Source organism: Drosophila serrata, unplaced genomic scaffold (genome assembly GCF_035046125.1).
Source record: "Drosophila serrata isolate PLE 108 unplaced genomic scaffold, ASM3504612v1 contig_100, whole genome shotgun sequence".
NCBI classification, from domain to species: Eukaryota; Metazoa; Arthropoda; class Insecta; order Diptera; family Drosophilidae; genus Drosophila; species Drosophila serrata.
The window spans coordinates 247,989-267,654 of NW_028256998.1; the positions used below are offsets into that span (position 1 = coordinate 247,989).

A 19,666-nucleotide genomic window follows, 5' to 3' on the forward strand; every position below is an offset into this window, starting at 1 on the left:
TCGATTCAAAGGCAAGGCAAATTTGATGCTTTATATCTGAAAAGCCATAATTGAGTGTCTTACCAGTTGTTGATAGTATATTTAAAATGATTCACTTGGAAATCGATATTTTGTTGACTGCATATCAGCGTAAACTCTTAAGTGCCCAACTGGCAAATTTAAAGTACATTTACTTTAAATTAGAGCATTTTAATCAATTTTTCTGAACTTTCATTGGACCTCTACCGATACTTTGTTTATGTCAAAAACAGAATCTCCAGCCTCCAAATAATATTTTAGTTTATTGTTCCAAAAGTATGTACAAGTATTGCTGCCTAGGACTTATATATGGTTGTATTTCCACCAAGTTAACAATTACAAGCATATTGGGTTAACACAAATGCACAACAAAGTGTCCTGGGAAAAAAAGGACACTGGCAGAGCGAAGGGAGAACGCGAAAAAGAGAAAGTACGCGTACAAAACGCAATAACAATAAATTTCCACCAACTTGCGGGGCACTTTTAAAATGTGTCACTAAAACATATAGTTATGGGTTTTTAGTTGTCCTCCTCCCCCAACCGCTCTCCACCCCGCAGGACGACCTCCTTCATGCGACAGAAATAAATAAAGCGAAGGAGCTAGGGCGATTGGCCGGCTTTTGCGTATTTGTTTTTGTGCTGGACTCCCCTCTTGGTTGCTCTTATAAATCGCCACAACGTGCTGGCCACTTTCCGAAGGCTTTAAGCGGGTTAATTAAAGCGACAGAAGCGACTCAGCAAATAGCCATTAAGGACACGCCACGGACATTAAGTGCATCCATCTGAAGTGGCCAATGGTCACTCTCTTGGCCAATAAATCGAGCGACTGCGTTCAATAAGCTAAGAATACAAACAATTAAACTCGAGTTTCATTAAGGGAAAGACAGAATGAGGAAAGCCCTTAAAAGGGGTTAGACGAACGAATGTCTACGGTTTATTTTTCCGATTGGTTAGGAAAATTTACTGGAGTTAACTGAACAAAACAAAAACTCCCACACTGAGTGTACTAAGCAATATGTTTAGTTTCCATGCAGTTGGCAACAACATTAACCACATTTGAAGCTCGCTGACCACTTAATACAACCATATCCAGTTTGTGGTAAAAGCGAATTCGGGCTGAAGTACCTTGCTCTCACAGAATAAAAAAAAACCCAAAACAAACTGTCCTTGCTGTGGCATCGTCACCATCATCGTCCGCAGATTACGACCAGCCAAACTCTGGTTATTATACGACCCCCCTAGCCCGGGTTTTCCGCTGTCCCAGAGTATTGTCAAAGGACTTCATCAACATAATGGACATGTTGTAGCCACAAAACCGGATGTTAAATTGAAAAAAAGGAGAGGAGAAAAAAAAAGCCGGCAAGGAAAGATACGGAAACCATACTGAAACTATGAGTAGGAAATGCAGCAGGACGAGTCCGAAACGAGCTTATGAGCTTACGACCAGACGCCCAGGCGAGCGAATCCGGAGTCCGGACCGGGATAAGGACATGGACATGCACATGGACATCGCGTGTGTCACACTTTCCGCACAATTGAAACGCTTGAATGAATGGACCAATAAATGAAGGACGGACATTCAGCGCGAAACAGTGACCATACATGTGGAGTAGATGTTTATATCCTTTTGTACCCTAACTCAAGGATTACCTTTTTTTTGCAGGAAACGGAGAACTTTAAGATTGAGGTGTCTGTTGAGGTTTACATACTTAAAGGAACTTGAAGTTTTAAATTTTCCTTGACCTATAAAGAAATATTTTGGAACTTGATATTATATTTTATTATATTACATATTAAAATGTTACCTCCATCATTTCTTAGCCTAAGAAAGGGCATCAAGCATTTCGGATACTGAGCCATAAAACCTGGCTTCTTATCTCTTGGACAGTATCATCACTAGTGTGACCCTTCTGCTTTGAAGCCAACAACAACTATTATCCTTTCCCGAGTGAGATAAAGGGGGGGCAAGGCCATTGGGAGTGACCCAAAGAGAGAGGGAGAGTGCGAGTGAGGACCCTATAGACAGACCATTGACAAAAGAAGACCAACCACCGACTAAAGCACATAATGGGCCATTGGGTAAGCACTTGAGGGTCAAGACCGTAAATGTATGCTAATGATTACGATGAACGTTTGCTCGGAAGCTCACACCCAATCCATTGTGTTGCCTCTTGATGGTCGACTTCTCGGTCAAAGGTTATGATGTCCTGGTTTCTCATTTATGGTTTATTGTTTGCCTTGGCCATTTGCGATTGATTTTACCTTACTCACTCTCTCTCTCTGGCTTTGATTTGGGGCTTCTATGGGTGAAGGTCTCTCGTTTATATAGGGTATACTTTTTTATCAAAGCTTGAAATGCTATGCCAATTTGACAAAGTGAGTTATTTAAGTCAAGTTAAATAAACAGTTCAAAAGTATTATAATTAAAAGGACTAACCAACTGTGACAGTGCGTTATATTAACGTGCATAATTATTAACGAGTCCTTGTCGAATTGTTTCAACCTCAACCTGTACGCAGTCATCTTTATTTCTCTGGAGATTGGCAGGCATTTAACCTATGCGAATGCAGTTGACATATGGCCATTAATTAAAACATCAACACCTCCTACTGAGAGGAGGGGAAAAGGAAAACAGAAAAAAAAGACGGCAAACAGTAGCAAATATCGCCCGGAGACTTGCGCAACAATTTCACATGTCAACGCATGCAAAAATGAAACGAGGGTAAAACGATGTCACAAGGGGCGGCCATGGCTGTGGGGCCGGAGTCAAGCCATTTGAAATGTGATCAGGTGGAACGTAACGGCTGCTGTTTGCTGCTGCTGCTGCTGCCATCGCCAATAAAGGTCAAATTAAGGGGGCGGCGCAGGAGGTCGCTGCTGGTTTGCTCTGCATGCATTTAACCCCTAACATCGCGACGCGTGCAAATAAAATGGGAATGCCCCGGCATTGGCAGCGGCATCAGTATCCAGCATCCAGCATCCGCAGAGGAGAAACTGCTCCAGCTTGAGCTCCCCCTTGGGCGATGCTGCTGACGTTGCCATGACACTGTTGGACCGGTCTGAAATTCTCTTGGGCTATCGGAGCAGGAAATAATGTTCAACCAGGCGGAAGTAGTTGCTATATCAAAACGTATTGATTGACTTTGCGAATGCACTCCGGTAACATGCCACCCTGGGATGGATTGAAATTGGAATTAAAGTTCGCCATAAGCATAAATGAGTTCCAGCCATAAGTGGTTATCTGAATGTTCAATTTGATTCCTTACAGGACCTAAGCATAACTAATTCTTTTGGGAATTTTCTATGTGAATTAAGTCTTATATTTGATAAAGTTTAAGCTTTGAGTTACTAGTAATGTTTTAATGTTTTGTAGGAAATTATAGTACCAAATCACATGCAGATTTCGGTTTGATCACGAAAACTATCCATTAAATTTCGCTGAATACATTATAAGGGATTGAAGTTGGTAAAATGGGTTTCGTTTTCTCTCTGAAAACTCTTAAGAAACCTTCTCTACCTATCGTTTACAACATTTCTTTTTACTTGTAATAACGTAACGTTACTCAAGTGACAAGTATATGGACATTACTATATCTTGCTAACTGTTGCTTCTGCTTAAGAATACATTCACTATGGGTTTTGGAATCGTTTCCTTTTCCCTGTTACCTACAAAATTTCTATCCAAAATACTCCTTTACTAAAGCAAACATTAAAATTGGATGGGCCTACCTGACTTTCGATATAATCTTAATCGTTTTCGGAACTCTCCTACTCCTTTCTAGATGACCCGCCTTCTAGTCACTTCATTAGTGCATCTGTTCCGCTTTTAAAGTGACGAGCCTGCCGGCTGAGAAAGCCCTTTCTCCTGCACAAAAAAATACAATTTGCATTTATGCAAATCGATGGCGTCGGCCATCTTGATCGCTTTCACTTCAACCGCTTTCACTTGCAAGTGTTGTAGCTAACTGCAACCTGAATAAATCTCTACCTGAGGCACTGGTACATTTTATGCACTTAATTTATGCGCTTTTCAAGTACTTCTCGGTAGAAAAGTTATTGCCACGTGCCGTTCTCAAATTTAGTGACTTTCACTTTTAGCTTAATACCATTTTTACATGTCGCCATATGAGAAAAAATGTTGTGCATGTTCGGTTGCCATTTTTTTCTGTTGTAGCTGGCAGGTTTTTAATTAAAAAATTCTACAGGGTGGGAGGTCACACAAAAAAAAAAGAAAAGGCTGGAGGTTGCCGCCATTTTAATGCTGATTTTATGCAAATGACAATTGATTGAAAACGGGAGGCGGTCCCCTTTGTGCTCGCTGTCTTTAGGCGTGTAAGCGGGTTTTGTGGGGATATTAAAATAATGACCATAATATGCCATAAACAAACAAAGTTTAATAAATTATATTTCACGTGGCGCTATATATTTTTCATATTTATGGTTAAAAAATTTTAAAATAGTTTAATCAATAACGATTATTGGCATAAATGGCAGAAGGAAAAGCGAGTTGTTTTCTTCCTATCATCGACATCGATGTTATTATTCAGTTAAAAAAAACACATAATTTTTTAGTAATTTCTTACATTTAATTCATAATCAACAAAATAAGAAAATATGGCTATTTTTCTGTGCTGTTAACTCTTGTAATTCCCTTAGTCAGGCATATTATTAGCCCATAAGATTCGCTTAATAAAAGATTACATGCTATAATCTTTCCCAAAATATTAACATAATTCAGTTGTTTAGTTTTCACAAGAAAATCAACAATAAACTTTATGATAACAACAAAATCAGTTTATTTACTATTTATGTTATAATTACTCTACAGAAAATCAACAACTAAATGCCTGAAAAATAATGCATTTATAAAGTGACTAATTTCGTTTGTTGATTTAAGCCTCTTTTATTTTCGCTAAATAAACATTTGCCCAACTCGTGTGCCAATTCAATTTTTAGGTATTTTTATGAAATTAATTAAATTGTTACCGTTAGATGCTATTGACCAAACGCTAACGATGCGTTTTGGCCATTCTCGAGGCCTGCGTCCACACACATGCAATTAGACATTCACACATATTTGGTAATTTTATCCCTCTAATTGCGTTGGTCATTTGAACGTTAATCTGATGCATCGAGAACGTGGCAATGTTTTTTGTTTATGCCAAAAATTTAACTAATTGTAATTTCACAATACGCTGATGTTTGTTCAGGAGATTTGTCACTCATTGAAAAGCGATTTTGGCCAAGAGCATTACTACTTTGGCAGCTGCTTTTTGCTTCTTTTTGGTCCAAAATCGATAGAATTTAAGAAGTTAGAACAAGGCAATAAATATGTCGTTTTGTTTCGTTTTGGAGTATTTTTTATTGGTTAGATTTTATTTATTACAAGGATTCAAGAAAACTTAATAAAAATTTCTTCAAATATTTGATTAGGTTTAAGATAATGACTTTTACACAGACATTTTAAAAGCATCGGAAATTGGCTATAAATTAAAATTAATTGAAATGAAAATAGTTTCTCCGGCTTTGTATCAAATACATTTGTTTTTATAACCATAACTTTAATATATGATTTTGCTGTAATGCAAAATACATTAGTAAGTATATTCCACTTTTCCCGCCTCTCATATTTCGTCTACTATTCATTATGATCCTGGATGGGTCTTTAGCATTCATCAGTCACCCCAGTAAATTTAATTAACCAAGAGCACCACCCTAACACCCTTGACTCCTCCTCCCACACACACACACATGGATGTTCTTTGGGGGGGAATATTTGATTTAGTGAGCCCTGCCATCAAGGACTGCCATTAAAAACCACATCAAAATATACAGAAAGATTGCCGAAGCAATGTCTTTCGACGGCTAGCATATTGCGGAGCTGAACAATAAGCAAGTCCAAACTTAACGACAACTAAATCCAATTATAAGCATTTCGCTGGGGCGCAACAGGAGCTGCCAGGATATGGCGTGCGCTGCACATCGAACACGTGTGCGCAACGAATTTTTTGTTTGGTCCTTTGGGGTGGTTGGGTGGCTGGGTGGCTGTGGGTTGGGTGGTTCGGGTGCCGCGGTGGCTGGGCGGCTTGAATGGGTGCGTCGGTCTCGTTGGCAAATTGCATGCCGCCCGCAGCGTTGCATAAAGGTTTACTTTTCATTTACGCGCGCCGAAAAGGAAGGACAAAGGAACAACCCTTACAAATGCATTGCACCCACCCACACTCACGCCGAGTGCCAGAGAGTCCTTTGTGAGGTTTATGTATATATGTGCGTATGTATGGTTCTACCCACTCCAGGAATCACCGAAAAATTGTAATTAAACTTAATCCGCTCAATTTGAAACGCACATCGAGGCGGTCAAAAGTGCTTCTGCCCCAGCTGCCAGCCTCAATTTTCTCACATTGGCCCTTTTAGGCCGACTGAATATTTATGAGGATCCTGTGACGAATATACTTGGCTTTTAATGAAATTTCAAATGTAATGAAAACATTAATATATTGCAAATAATATACAGAAAACATACAGTAAGCTAATGCATATATATTTTAATAATTTCTTTTATTAATCTGAACTTCATTCCAAAATTAAATCCTGATTCTCATAAAGCTCTAATGATATATTTATGATCACATCCAGAATTCGAATTAAGTTATTTGGCTTTTTACTGTTTTTACAACCTTGGTAAAATGAAATTTTTGTTTGTTGTCCTTTCCAATCTTTTCCTTTTTTTGCCTGTGTGCCTTCATGCATTTAAAATGTGCATAAATTATTGAATTAGTGCGTTTGCCACCAATTTCCCTTATTCTTTTAAGCAATTTTAACGCTCAGCATTTTTTACAATGAGAAATAAAAAAGATTTCAGGAAGGCAGCGAAAGCAAAAGTGGGAAACACTTTAATTTATGCATGGCTCTGAGGCTGACGTTGACTTTGGTTTGGTTTTCTGGTTGCCTTTTCATTTATTTATTTATAACATTCACAATCAGTGGAAACTGCCAAAGGGCCGAAGCCAGCAATTAGTTCCAAGATCCTTGGGGATGTTTTAATTATTGCATCGAAAAAAATTCTCCCTTTGGTTATGGGTGTGGCCTAAATGTAATAAACATTTTCAAGAGTTTTTTTTTTTAATGTTAAAGTATTTGTTCTATTGTTCATTTTGTTTTGCTTAGAAATCAATTTTTTTTTTGTACAAATATACAGACTGTTCTCAAAATGTGTGAAAAGTATTGTTTAAATTTGAAGAAGGTTATTTATTATTTATATATTATCAGTTCACCTTCGACAGTCTAACCGATCGGTCGTGTTCTTCCGCGAGACGTCTACGTAGCGCAGCATCAAAACATCCAAACGCTAGCACAAAGCAAACGAAAACAATTCTTATCTCTACTTCAACCGGAGCGACAAACAAATTTTGGCAACTTTTAAGAGGCCTTAAAGTTTTTTGACCCCACAATGCTTGACCCACCGGACATCTGGAGAAAGCATCCGCCTGACGGAATATACTTGGTTGCAACTAGAACTGATGAGAGTTCCCAGCCACTAGCTGCTATCTGCCCATTCATTGTTAAAAAAACAATCGACAATGCCATTCAGGGCGAAGTGTCAAGTTGCAAGAGAACCAAAGACGGTAACTTACTCATTAAAACTAAAAATCTGCTACAAGCCGAAAAGCTAATGAAACTTATCAGCATGCCTTCTAACACTCCATACATCGATATACCCATAAAAATATCAGAACACCGAAGCCTTAATTCCAGTGTAGGAATAATTTATTCAAATGATTTACGAGGAATAGAAGAAAAAGTTATCTTGGAAAACCTAAAATCACAAAAAGTAGAAAGAGTCGATAAAATATATAAATATATACCTAACCAGGTCCTCCAAAAAACTGAACAAAACGAAACGGGTCTTATTAAAATCTTTTTTAAGCAATCCAATCTGCCAGAATTCCTCTATATTGGATACGAGAGAGTTCAGGTGCGCACATTTATACCTCGCCCTATGCGCTGCAACAATTGCTCTAGATTTGGACATACTGCAAAATTTTGCAAAAACACTCCAACCTGCGCCAACTGTGGTATGGATGCCCATGTAAACTATGAAAATTTAGAAATTTGCCAAAACAAGTCCAATTGCATAAATTGCTGCCTTAAAAAACTCCCAGCAACAGACCACCATGCCCGCAACAAGGACTGCCCTGTCTTCTTGTCGAACAAGGAAGTCCAGGCCATCAAGTCCCTACAAAAAGTCGACAATAGGACAGCCTGGTCCATATATAACAAAAGACACCACGATGGATCACTTTACTCCTCAGCAGCGAAATCCAATGTAGCCCACTCTTCCCAACAATCAACAAGGAAACCAATTAGCTATGCCCCAAATGAATTTGACACACCAACATCCGAGAACCCCGAGCCAGACGAACCTATGTCATCCAGCTCGGAAACCCCCTGCACTTCCCATACTGCAAAAAAATCGGCAAAAATTCTTCCACTCAGCTCAACAAACAGAACAAAAAGACTATTAAAAAACGATCAAAGCGCAATAATAACTAGAGCAAAACTTAAATCCCTTGCCTCAAGTGAGACAAAAACAACGCATTAATAGTCAAAATGACCCTGAAACTCTTACAATGGAACATGAATGGATACCTGAATAATTACAACGAAGTGCAAGTCTTAATAAAACGCTTTACTCCCAAAATCATTTCACTGCAAGAAACCCACATTACATACACCCAACCAATCCCTATTCCAGTAAACTTCGACATTCACTACACAGCCTCCCATAGCCCGGATGGCGGAGCGGCAATTTTAATTCACAAGTCCATTCAGCACAAACTCATCCCTATTCAAAACTCAGTTGATTCCATAGCAATAGAAATTCAGTCTGTAAAAAAATTCAATATTATATCTTCTTATATATCTCCCAACACTAAATTTAATCACATGGATCTACGTTCGATTATACCATCAGGTAACTGCCCAAATCTGATTACAGGGGACTTCAACAGCTGGAATACCAGCTGGGGATCTCCAACAATAAATCAGAGAGGTAGAATATTGGGAAAATTTATCCTGGACAATAATTTCATTATCCTTAACAACGGACAACCCACACATTTCTCAACACATAGAACGTTAACACACGTTGACTTGGCATTCTGCTCACCTGAACTAAAAATATTTTGCGACTTTAAAATCAGTGACTCTCTCCAAGGTAGTGATCACTTCCCAATCACCATCGAAATTTTCCCGAAAAACCAGAGAGCAAGACAAAAGTATGTACAACGGTTCGTTACTAGCAGAGCTGATTGGGAAAAATTCGAGACGCTCACTGATGACCTGAACAACAAAATTCCAATTTCACCAAACATTAATCAGGAAGCGGGTAACATCAAGAAAATTATATTGCAAAGTGCATACAACACCATCCCACATACGAGACCACCTAGATCACACCATAATGTCCCTTGGTGGAACAACAAATTGAATAGTATGAGAAAGGAAAAAATGAAAGCCTGGCGAACTTTCAACAGAGACATGTCCATTGAGAATCTCATCCAATATAAAAAAATCAACGCACAATTCAAAAGGGAATTAAAATCCAGCAAAGCCGAAAGCCTATTTAAATTGACTTCAACAATCTCCCCACAGTCCAAGCCGGAAGTAATTTGGAGCAATATTAAGAAACTCTGTGGCCTTCACAAAGCCACACAAATACATGCAATAAAGGACAACAGCAGTAGCGATCTTCTTAACAGCTCTGAAGAAATTACCCAAGCTTTCGCAAGCTATTGGTCTCTTCGCTCGGAAGACTCCCAATTTTCCAATTCCTTTATTGAAGAAAAACTCAAACTGAGTATGCGGAACTACTTAAATCCCCCACACCGAACTGCAGCCTTTATGGAACAAGATATAAACTTCCTAGAGTTCTCATCTGCTCTAAATAGCTTAAAGGGTCACACCCCAGGACAAGATAAGATAAATTACGATATGATAAGACACGTAGCTGATTCACTCAAAATGAGAATTATATACTTTTTCAACAATATATTAAAATCCTATATTCCTCAATCATACAAAATTAGCACAATTATACCAATACATAAACAAGGTGCTGACAAAACCATGACTGAATCGTACAGACCTATCTCTCTCAACCCATGTTTGTCTAAAACCCTCGACAAGATAATCTCAAAACGGCTATGGTGGTTTGCAACAAGTAACAAACTACTAAATAGCCGTCAACTGGGATTTAAAAAGGGAAAATCTGTTATGGACTGTCTGCTATACACAGACGCTCTAATTAGCAGAGCCCTCTCTGGAAAAAGACACATATCCATCTTATCTCTTGACTTTGCAAAAGCATTCGAAAATATAGGATTACATACCATCATTAATCAGTTGTCGGAATGGGGCTGTGGACCATTGATAATCAGATATGTGATTAACTTCATGTCAAACAGAAAAATCAGAGTTCGGGCCAATAATAACACCTCAAGGATACACCCACTCCACAATGGCATTCCACAAGGATCTCCACTCTCTGTAATTCTCTTTCTCATTGCGTTCAACAGTCTCTCAGATATAATCGACAAGCACAAGGAACTTCAACACACAGCTTATGCAGACGACTTCAATATCTTAATACCATTAAAAAAAGACAAAAACATTTCAATCAACCTCGATACGCTCTTTGCTGAAATCAATGAGTGGTGCCAAAAATCCGGAGCTATGCTTTCAATCTCAAAATGCAAACATATTCACATTTGCCGGAAAAAACAATGTTCATGCCAGGTCTCTACACAATCCACAATTATTAACACAGTTAACGAACTCACCATTCTAGGTCTATCTTTCAATAAAAAATACAATTTCAAACCCCATATTACTAAACTACACAAGTCACTACAGAAATCATCGAACATAATTAAATGCCTTTCCAACGGAAAATATAACAGCCACCCCAACACCCTAATCCAAATCGTCAAAAGTCTATGCATTTCCAAAATTGATTATGCTCTACCGATATATGGTAACTCCCCGAAATCACTAATAAAACCAATTAAAACCTTAATTAATTCACTCCTACGAACTTCTCTGGGAGCCTTCTGTTCTACACCCACTTTCAATTTATACCTAGAAGCAAATATTGAACCAATAGATAACAGAATCGACCACTTAAAAACAAAAACAATCAACACTATTATCCACGCAAACGACACCCCTCTAAGGCAAATCATTCACCGGATTACCAAAAATAAAACAAAAAAATATCGATCCTCCGCCGTCAACCACTGCATTAATCTTGGCCTAAAGCTCGGATTCCCCACCTCTCTTCCCCATAAGCCAAAACCATCATGTCCACCCTGGTTTCTGGATACCAACCAGATAGATACCCGACTAAGCCGAGTAAAAAAATCAGACACCAACAAGGACATATTTGTCAAACAATTTCTGGAAATCCTTGAGTAAGGAAATAATTGGCTTTGCGATAACGACAGAAGAGGAAACACTGAAACAAGCTATCCTTCCAAGCTACTCATCTGTATTTACAGCCGAGGCGATTGCTATCCTTGAAGCCATAAAAATAGCAGTCAAGACAAGAGGGAAATTTTGCATCTGCTCAGACTCCCTATCCACATTGGAAGCACTTGCAAACATAAACAATTCCAACTTTTATGTATCATATATCCGCGACCTTCTGCTAAGACACAAAAACAAAATCAAGCTCTTATGGGTCCCCAGCCACGTCGGAATCAAAGGCAACGATAAAGCCGATACAGCAGCAAAAGAAGCGACCAATGCTCCACTACTAACAATACCAAATGTTAACCGTGGAGACATCAACAATCAAATAAAAATCGACACGCTAAAACTTAAGCCTAAAATATTGCAGAAATCATCGCAGTGGTATCAACAAATTAACCCAGATGCCCTAAGCATAGCTGACTACATACAAACCTTCAACCTACCTAGAAGAGAGATCACCAAAATAATCCGTCTTCGACTCGGCCACACCAGGCTCACCCACGAACATCGCTTTTCACAACCACCAAACGATCAGTGCCAGCTCTGTAACAACGAAAAAATATCAATCTCCCATATCCTTAACGACTGTCCAGCACTTCAAACACATAGATCAAACTTCCCAAACATTAAACTTACTGATCAGTTATTCAACCCTAATTTTGCAAACATCCAATTAATTCTTAATTTCCTCAAATCAGCAAATCTTTTACACCGTATATAAACCAATCACTTTCCTCATAAAATATCTGTCATTTGTTACTTGTAAATAATCCATGTGCAATTAACTGTTAATACATTTATAAGATCCCTCTATATTTATTTAACCAAATCATGTAAACCTTATTCCGGCCGAAAATCTCCGCTGTTATGGCCGATCCCTGTAGCCTAAGTTTGTAACTTCTGCCTACAAAATAAAAAATAAAATAAATAAATTTATATATTATGTTTTCAATAAGGTTCGTAACCTGTTCATTGGGGGTAGAAATGAAAATTTAAATTGGAGCTGCTTTAAGATAATTTTTTAAGCTAATTTAATTATTAAAACTCCGGCTTGCCGAAGTTGGTATTTTTCTGGCTACGTTTTATTTTTCATATCAACGTTTACGATTATTTTCTGTATGGCTTTATTTCTGGGACTTTATTCTTGAAATAACTATACTGATAAGGTACAACTAAAATATTTGTATTCCGGCGCTCGTTTGGGAAAAACACAAATAATTAATATAAATAATAATAATATAAATAGAAGATATGTCTAAATAAAATCCGTTTCTTACAAAAACCCGATATTTAAAGGTCTTTTAATTTAAATTACCTAATGCAGAAGATAAGAAGGCACTTTGAAAATCGCTTAATTTCGTTATCGATATAACACCCGAGTAATCATAATTTTATAGAAAGCTGATAAGGAACTAACATAAAAGGTAAGTCACCCAAGTAAACGCAAAAGTTTCCGTTAGACATTCACAAGAAAGAGGTCTTGAACTCAGTACATCATGACACCCGGATCCCAGAATAATTTTACCATACGGATCATGACGAAGGACGATTACCCAAGAGTAAAAGCATTCATGAAGGATGATTTCCTTAAGTCAGAACCCCTGTGCCAATCCAGTAGCAAGCCGATGGAACTGGAGAAGGAGAAGGAGAAGGAGATGGACGATTATCATCTCTCATTGATAGCCCAAGGCACCTGCTTGGTGGCAATTGACGAGAGCAACGGCGACAAATTGGTTGGTTTTGTCCTCGCCGGAGCGCAGTTTCCCGAAGATCTCGAGAAGCATCGCCAGGAGGCAGAGGTAATGGACCAAAATTTCTTGGGCCGCATTACTTTCATGCTCTCCAAGATCGAGCGCGAAGCAGATATCTTCCGGAGATATGGTATCTCCAAGGCTCTTTACTCTCATATCACCAGTGTTGCTGCTTCAATGAGAGGAAAAGGGTTGGGCTCCCGGTTAGCCAGCAAACTGATGGATGTGGGCCGCTCCAAGGGATTCCCTGCGATGGTGGCCTACTGCACCAGTTTCTACTCTGCCCGCCAGAAGGAAGCCCTGGGAATGGAGTGCATTCACTTCCTGGTCTACGCCGACTACAAGGACGATAGTGGTCATCCGATCTTCACACCGGCAGCTCCGCACACAAAGGCTCGAGTCATGTTCATCAAATTGTGAGTTGGGATATCTCATAGGAAACTAGATCCCAATCTCAGTAGTGTAACTAATAACCATTATGGCAGATTTAATATAATTATTTTGGAAAAGAAAAAAAAGATATTGTGTCAGTTGTTATCAGTAGAACTTATCATGTTAGTTTTGTATCTCTTGACCAATTACCGACACGTATAAACGTTTAATTTGTTTTTATTGATAAGAAAATAAATAAAACACTAACAAAAATCGTTGAAAAGCAAGATAAGATTATGTGAAAACGCTATGAAACCGCTTCTTGGGTCTGTCGTCAAAATGTGTGAATATCAAAAAAGAAGTATAACAAGAAAGGAAACTAACTTCGTCACGCCGAAGTTTATATACCCTTGCAGATAGAACTTCGATCACTAAGAATTAATACAATTTAAATAATATATGTATATTTATGTTAAAAAGCAATGAAGTAATGGCTGTTCTCTGGGTGTTGAAATGACCACTTACGCACATTAAAATTGGACATATTGCTTTCAGATGATTTGATAAATTAATTGAATTATTTTTTAAAGGGTATCAAATCTTATGCCCGGCGAAGTTTGTACTTTTTCTGGTTACTTTGTATATTTCGTATCAATATTTACAATTATTTACAATTATTTACTGGATGGCTTTATATTTGGGACTTTATTCATGAAATGATCATACGATAAGATACAAGTATAATATTTGTATTCTTTTGCTAGTTTAGGAAGATGTTCAGGCAATGCCAATAATCCGTTCATATTTAAATAAATAGAGTGTCGTAAATTTATATTATAATATAATTATATATTATATGTAAGTGCACTGCACTTAAAACAGCCAATTAAGATTTTTCCTTCTTAATTAGTAACTTAGTGGAAGACCACAGACAAGGTCCTTGCCGCTAAAATTACTCAAGGGTTAGATTTTGGTGTAGGTTATATCGAAGATGTGTCTAAATAAAATCAGTTCCTTATAAGAATTCGACATATAAAGGTCTTTTGATTTTTGATATTCAGAAGATAAGAAGCCACTTGAAAAATCGTTCAATTCCGTTATCGTTGTAACGCCCAAGTAATCATTATTTTATAGAAAACTGATAAGAAAATAATATAAAAGCCAAGTTGCGGAGGTAAACCCAGAAGTTTCCGTTAGACAGTCGAAAGAAAGAGGTCTGAAACCTAGTACATCATGACACCCGGATCACAGGATAATGTTACCATACGGATCATGACCAAGGATGATTACCCAAGAGTAAAGGCGTTCATGAAGGATGATTTCTTTACGTCAGAACCCCTGTGCCAATCTAGTGGGCAGGCGATGCATCTGCAGAACGAAAAAGAAAACGACGCGTATCACCTCTCAATGATAGCCCAAGGCACCTGTTTGGTGGCCCTTGACGAGAGCAACGGTGGCCGATTGGTTGGCTTCGTCCTTGCCGGAGCGCAGTTCCCCGAAGATCTCGAGAAGCATCGCCAGGAGGCAGAGGTCATGGAGCAACATTACTGGGGCCGCATTTGTCGCTTGCTCTCCAAGATCGAGCGCGATGCTGATCTCTTCCAAAGATATGGTATCTCCAAGGTTCTCTACTCCCACATCACCAGTGTGGATGCGTCGATGAGAGGAAAAGGCTTGGGCTCCCGGTTAGCTAGCAAACTAATGGATGTGGGTCGCTCCAAGGGGTTTCCTGCGATGGTGGCCTACTGTACGAGTTTCTACTCTGCCCGCCAAAAGGAAGCCTTGGGAATGGAGTGCATTCACTCCCTGGTCTACGCCGACTACAAGGACGATAGTGGTCGTCCGATTTTCACACCGGCAGCTCCCCACACAAAGGCTCGAGTCATGTTCATCAAATTGTGAGTTGGGATACCTCACAGGGAACTATATCCCAATCTCAGTCTAACTAATAACCATCATGGCAGATTTAATTTAATTATTTTGGAAACGAAAAATAAATATTGTTAAAATATTGTTATCAATTAAACTTATCTTTGTTTCTATTTTATCTCATGACCAATTGCCGGCACATTTAAAAATTTTATTGTTTCTTATTGATAAGAAAATAAATAAAAACACTAACAAAAAGTTGTTGAAAATCAAGAAAAGATTATGTGGAACCACTTGTTTTACAGACACAAAGTGTGTGTGAATAACAAAAAGTCAAGTGTTTCTGAATGTTTACCACGTTTAGGCTCTAGAATATATGAATTAGTGAATACAGGAAATAAAAATAGTAGCCGAGATTAAATTAAATTTAATAGATTAGCTTTCAATAATTTTTTTCTTCTTTATCATTTATATTTATTTATAAAACCCTTATACCATATATAACAAATCAATCATAGCAATTAGCCGATTTTGCCATCGTATTGGGGAAACAAACAGATTAAAATGTGTAATAAATGGCCTCAACAAAACAATCTAGTTAGGCAATTTCTCTGTTTCATGCTGTTTTTGTTTTCATTTCACTTTTGTCATCTCCTGTAGCAGATTTTCCACTTTGCACGTACGAAAAAAACAACAGAGGCAACAGGAAAGTTCTCAACAGACCGTGTCCCCATCCCCAGACCCCAGTTTGCTGCCAGGTTGGGTCTCTTGAACCCACTGGGTTGGTTTATTTTTTTGTATTTTCAGCTTTTGCAGTGATTTCATTAAAATTTTACTGTCATAGTAAAAGTTTTATTATGAACTCACGAACTGTTGCTGCTTCTGCAGACGTGGGCCAAAAATAACACCGTCGAAGTAAATAAGCGGAGAGCTGGTGCATGGGGAGGAGTGAATGAGAACCAAGGACTCAAAAGTCATCTCAGGTTGGCCTAGCCTGCATCATAGGTGTGTTTTTCCTCCCACTGCACTAAAAAAGGATACACACATCTGCAGTATGCTGAAAAGTAAAGAGAAATGCTAACCAAGGGATGTATCTGTATACAATTTCTTAGCTCTGAATCCGACTCATTAAATGAGGTAATTGGTCTTTTATTTAATTAGTCCTAAGGGGAGTAGATAAATTATAGGATTTGTTTTAAGTTTTCCAACGCTTTTAAGTTTATTATGGAGTATGTTTGTAAGTCTTCCATGTATATATCTACAATTTTAAAGTTTAATGTTTTAACTTTCCTTATAAACATTTTCAATACATTCACCTCTTTATCCTTCAATCTCTGAAGAGTTTTTAGTCATTCGCTTAGATTCTGAATTTTTTGATAATTTAAACATTTGCCCTTTTCTGAAAAGAACACATATTCACCCCTGTCTTAATGATTTTTCAAAGAAGAAGATGCTTTTTTATGCGCCCGACGGCATTAACTTATAACTTTCTACTCTTAACTGTCTGCTGGTGGTGGTTAAAATGCAACAGCTTGTACTTATAATTGAAATGATTGCAAAAAGCAGACATAATTATATGGCATCTCTTTGTGGGTGTTATTTGCGGCTTCTGTTGATGATACAGCAAAGTGGCAAAAGATCAAGTAAAAGAAAAACAAAACAAATTTCCTTGATTTTCCAGTTATAATCAACGTAAGATGTTTGCTTTTCAATGGTTCCTTATAATACTTTCCATATTTAAAACCAACTTAAGAAGGCATATATTTTGTAAAGTATAGGAAGAACCTATTTTGTTTCCACCTTAGGAACTCATTTACAAGCTAAAGAGACCACCTTGATGTACCCACATCGGTAAATTTGAACAAATCAGAATTTCAAATGCTCAGCTCGACTCATTTCCAAACAATTACTTTAAGGGCCAAATCATTTTGCGATGCCGTCAGCCGGCGTAATCCGTCGGCCGTCGTAAGCCGTCTTTGGGCGCATTAGCTGCAACAATTTCCAAACTGCCGCTCGGCAAATAGGCAACCCTTTCGGCTGCTAAGCAAATATGTGTACAATGTACAGGCCAGTGGATGCAGCATCCCTCAATCAGGTGGTTGCGGTGGGGCCCATGAGGATAAACTCCGAAAAGCGACCGAAAAGCGGCTTAAAACTCTTGAGTCGGCGGCAGGATCTGAGCCGGTACAAAGGAAACTCTATGACAACATTGGCAAGGAGGTTGCCGCGAGCGAGGTAGGACCTTGCTGGGCTGGTAGGGCGCAAATTAAGCATTGCCATGGCGATGCCCCGTCTAAGATGATTGATTGAGCTTTTAGTTAAATTGCGCCAGCGGCCAGTCAAAGCAGCCCCAACACATGGCCTGCCACCGTCTTAGGCAAAGTTCCGCGGTCCTTCGTCCTTCGTCCTCAGTCCTTAGTCTCCACAACTTCGACCAGGTTGCCGTAGCAAAAGCTTGGGACTTAAGCATGGCGTTGTATAAATGGACTTGTTTGCACATCTATTCCTGGAGAGCTTGTGCCTTTAGGATGCATAGAATAGTGTGTAGAATAAGTCAGGACGATCAGGTGAACTCAAGGAAAAGGTTGCTTGTGATTGTACTATAAGAGCAGTTAAATAATTTAATAAAACTCAAAAGTCCTCAAAATAAATACAATTATTAGAATACATTAGCAATAGTTTGTGTGTGCAATGAAATGTGTGAAAAAAAGGAACCAAGTGCTAGATATTTAGTATTAATACTAAATAGTATTAATACTAAATATCTAATAAATGATACAATATAATAAAAACTAGCAAAAAAAGTAGTGGTTTCTGGCAAGCAAATGATTTTTCCTTGCAAAAATCCCCCGATAAGTCGAGATCTATGAGGAAAAACGTATATCGCTTGGACACCTTGGTTGTGAATAATGAATCATTTTTTCGAATAACTTCGACTCCACTCAAAGTTGGAGCCCACTGACTTGACAGACAAATCTATTAGTGCATTGCTCTCTCGGCGACGAAAAGAGCAAACATTAGCGTCTAATTCCCTCGCGCAACAAATTCATCAACTGCCACATAATCCAGCAAATTTTTCAGCACTTAAATTTGGACATGACCTGAAACTTTTTCTCTCGTTTTTTTTTTGCCTACTTTTGGCGGCCTCCTAATCCCTAAACTGTCGCAAAACTTTGGTAGCACACAAAAGCAAAACAAAAAAAAAAAACGAAATGTAAGGGAAGGCAAAAAAGGCCAACAAAACTTTTGCTACAGATAAAAGTGCAAAGTTTGAGAGGGCGCCAAGGAGGGAGGGCGGCAGGGGGAATGAGGGACTGGAGAGGAAAAATCCGCAGAAGGACAGTGAGGCGAAAATTACAAACATTTTCAATTATCAAGCCAAACAAGGAGCCTGTGATGTATTGTCTGGGCACTCATTATAACATTACCGTCATATAATTACAGCCTGATGATTGTTTATTAAGTTAAAATGGCCCCGACGCTTGTGGCTGATAAATGGCTGAAGGATATAGACCCTTTTGTGGGGACTGTACCCAACGACGGCCAACGACCGTCACCTGGTCTCAGTCATTTTTCAAAAAAGAGTTTGCCACGACAAAGCCAAGACATCAGAGGAGCAGTCAAGGGATCTCCCCCCCCGTTCGCTGAGAAGGACCTTTGTTTTTCATATTTCGCAACGCCTTGCGGTAGGCTATACAAAATGATTATTACTGTCCACCTTCAGCGCTCAAAATCGCCTTTTGTTTTCGCAGACATTTCTCAAGTGTCACTGTCAACGGGTGCTCGATGAAAGGAAATGTCCCTGCGCCTTGTCCGACTCTTGATTTGGGGACAATTAGGGGGATAACTTGCCGCGTTTCGCACAACATCATTTGATGTGACTGTGTGCGTTCCTCCTTTTTTGTTTACTTTCCATTCCCTCCCAGCAATGTTTAAATTAATTAATCACATTAAACGTTTTGCGGGTTGAAAAATGTTTTAAACCAACTATTAAGATCACAGATAGGACGCATAAATAATGATACTAAATGTTGTTGGCACAATTATGCTCCGCTGACTGCTAATGGAACTTTTCCTAGGGTGGGGAAGGGAATTACCGAATATTTTGTGGAAAATGAGAGTGT

The 19,666-nt window shown here is 38.6% G+C and overlaps 1 protein-coding gene and 2 pseudogenes across 4 annotated transcripts in view; 2 read left to right on the forward strand and 1 right to left on the reverse strand.

Annotated features, from left to right (window-relative positions):
- Nucleotides 1–19,666, reverse strand: part of Ddr (discoidin domain-containing receptor 2) — a 108,963-nt gene that overhangs the window by 4,996 nt on the left and 84,301 nt on the right. The window lies entirely within an intron of this gene.
- On the forward strand, nucleotides 13,047–13,946 carry LOC110185666 (arylalkylamine N-acetyltransferase-like 2 pseudogene; annotated as a pseudogene). Its single transcript, XR_015273531.1, has one exon. The product of XR_015273531.1 is annotated as an arylalkylamine N-acetyltransferase-like 2 pseudogene (transcript).
- Nucleotides 13,950–15,699, forward strand: LOC110183409 (arylalkylamine N-acetyltransferase-like 2 pseudogene; annotated as a pseudogene). The gene has a single exon (XR_015273532.1). The product of XR_015273532.1 is annotated as an arylalkylamine N-acetyltransferase-like 2 pseudogene (transcript).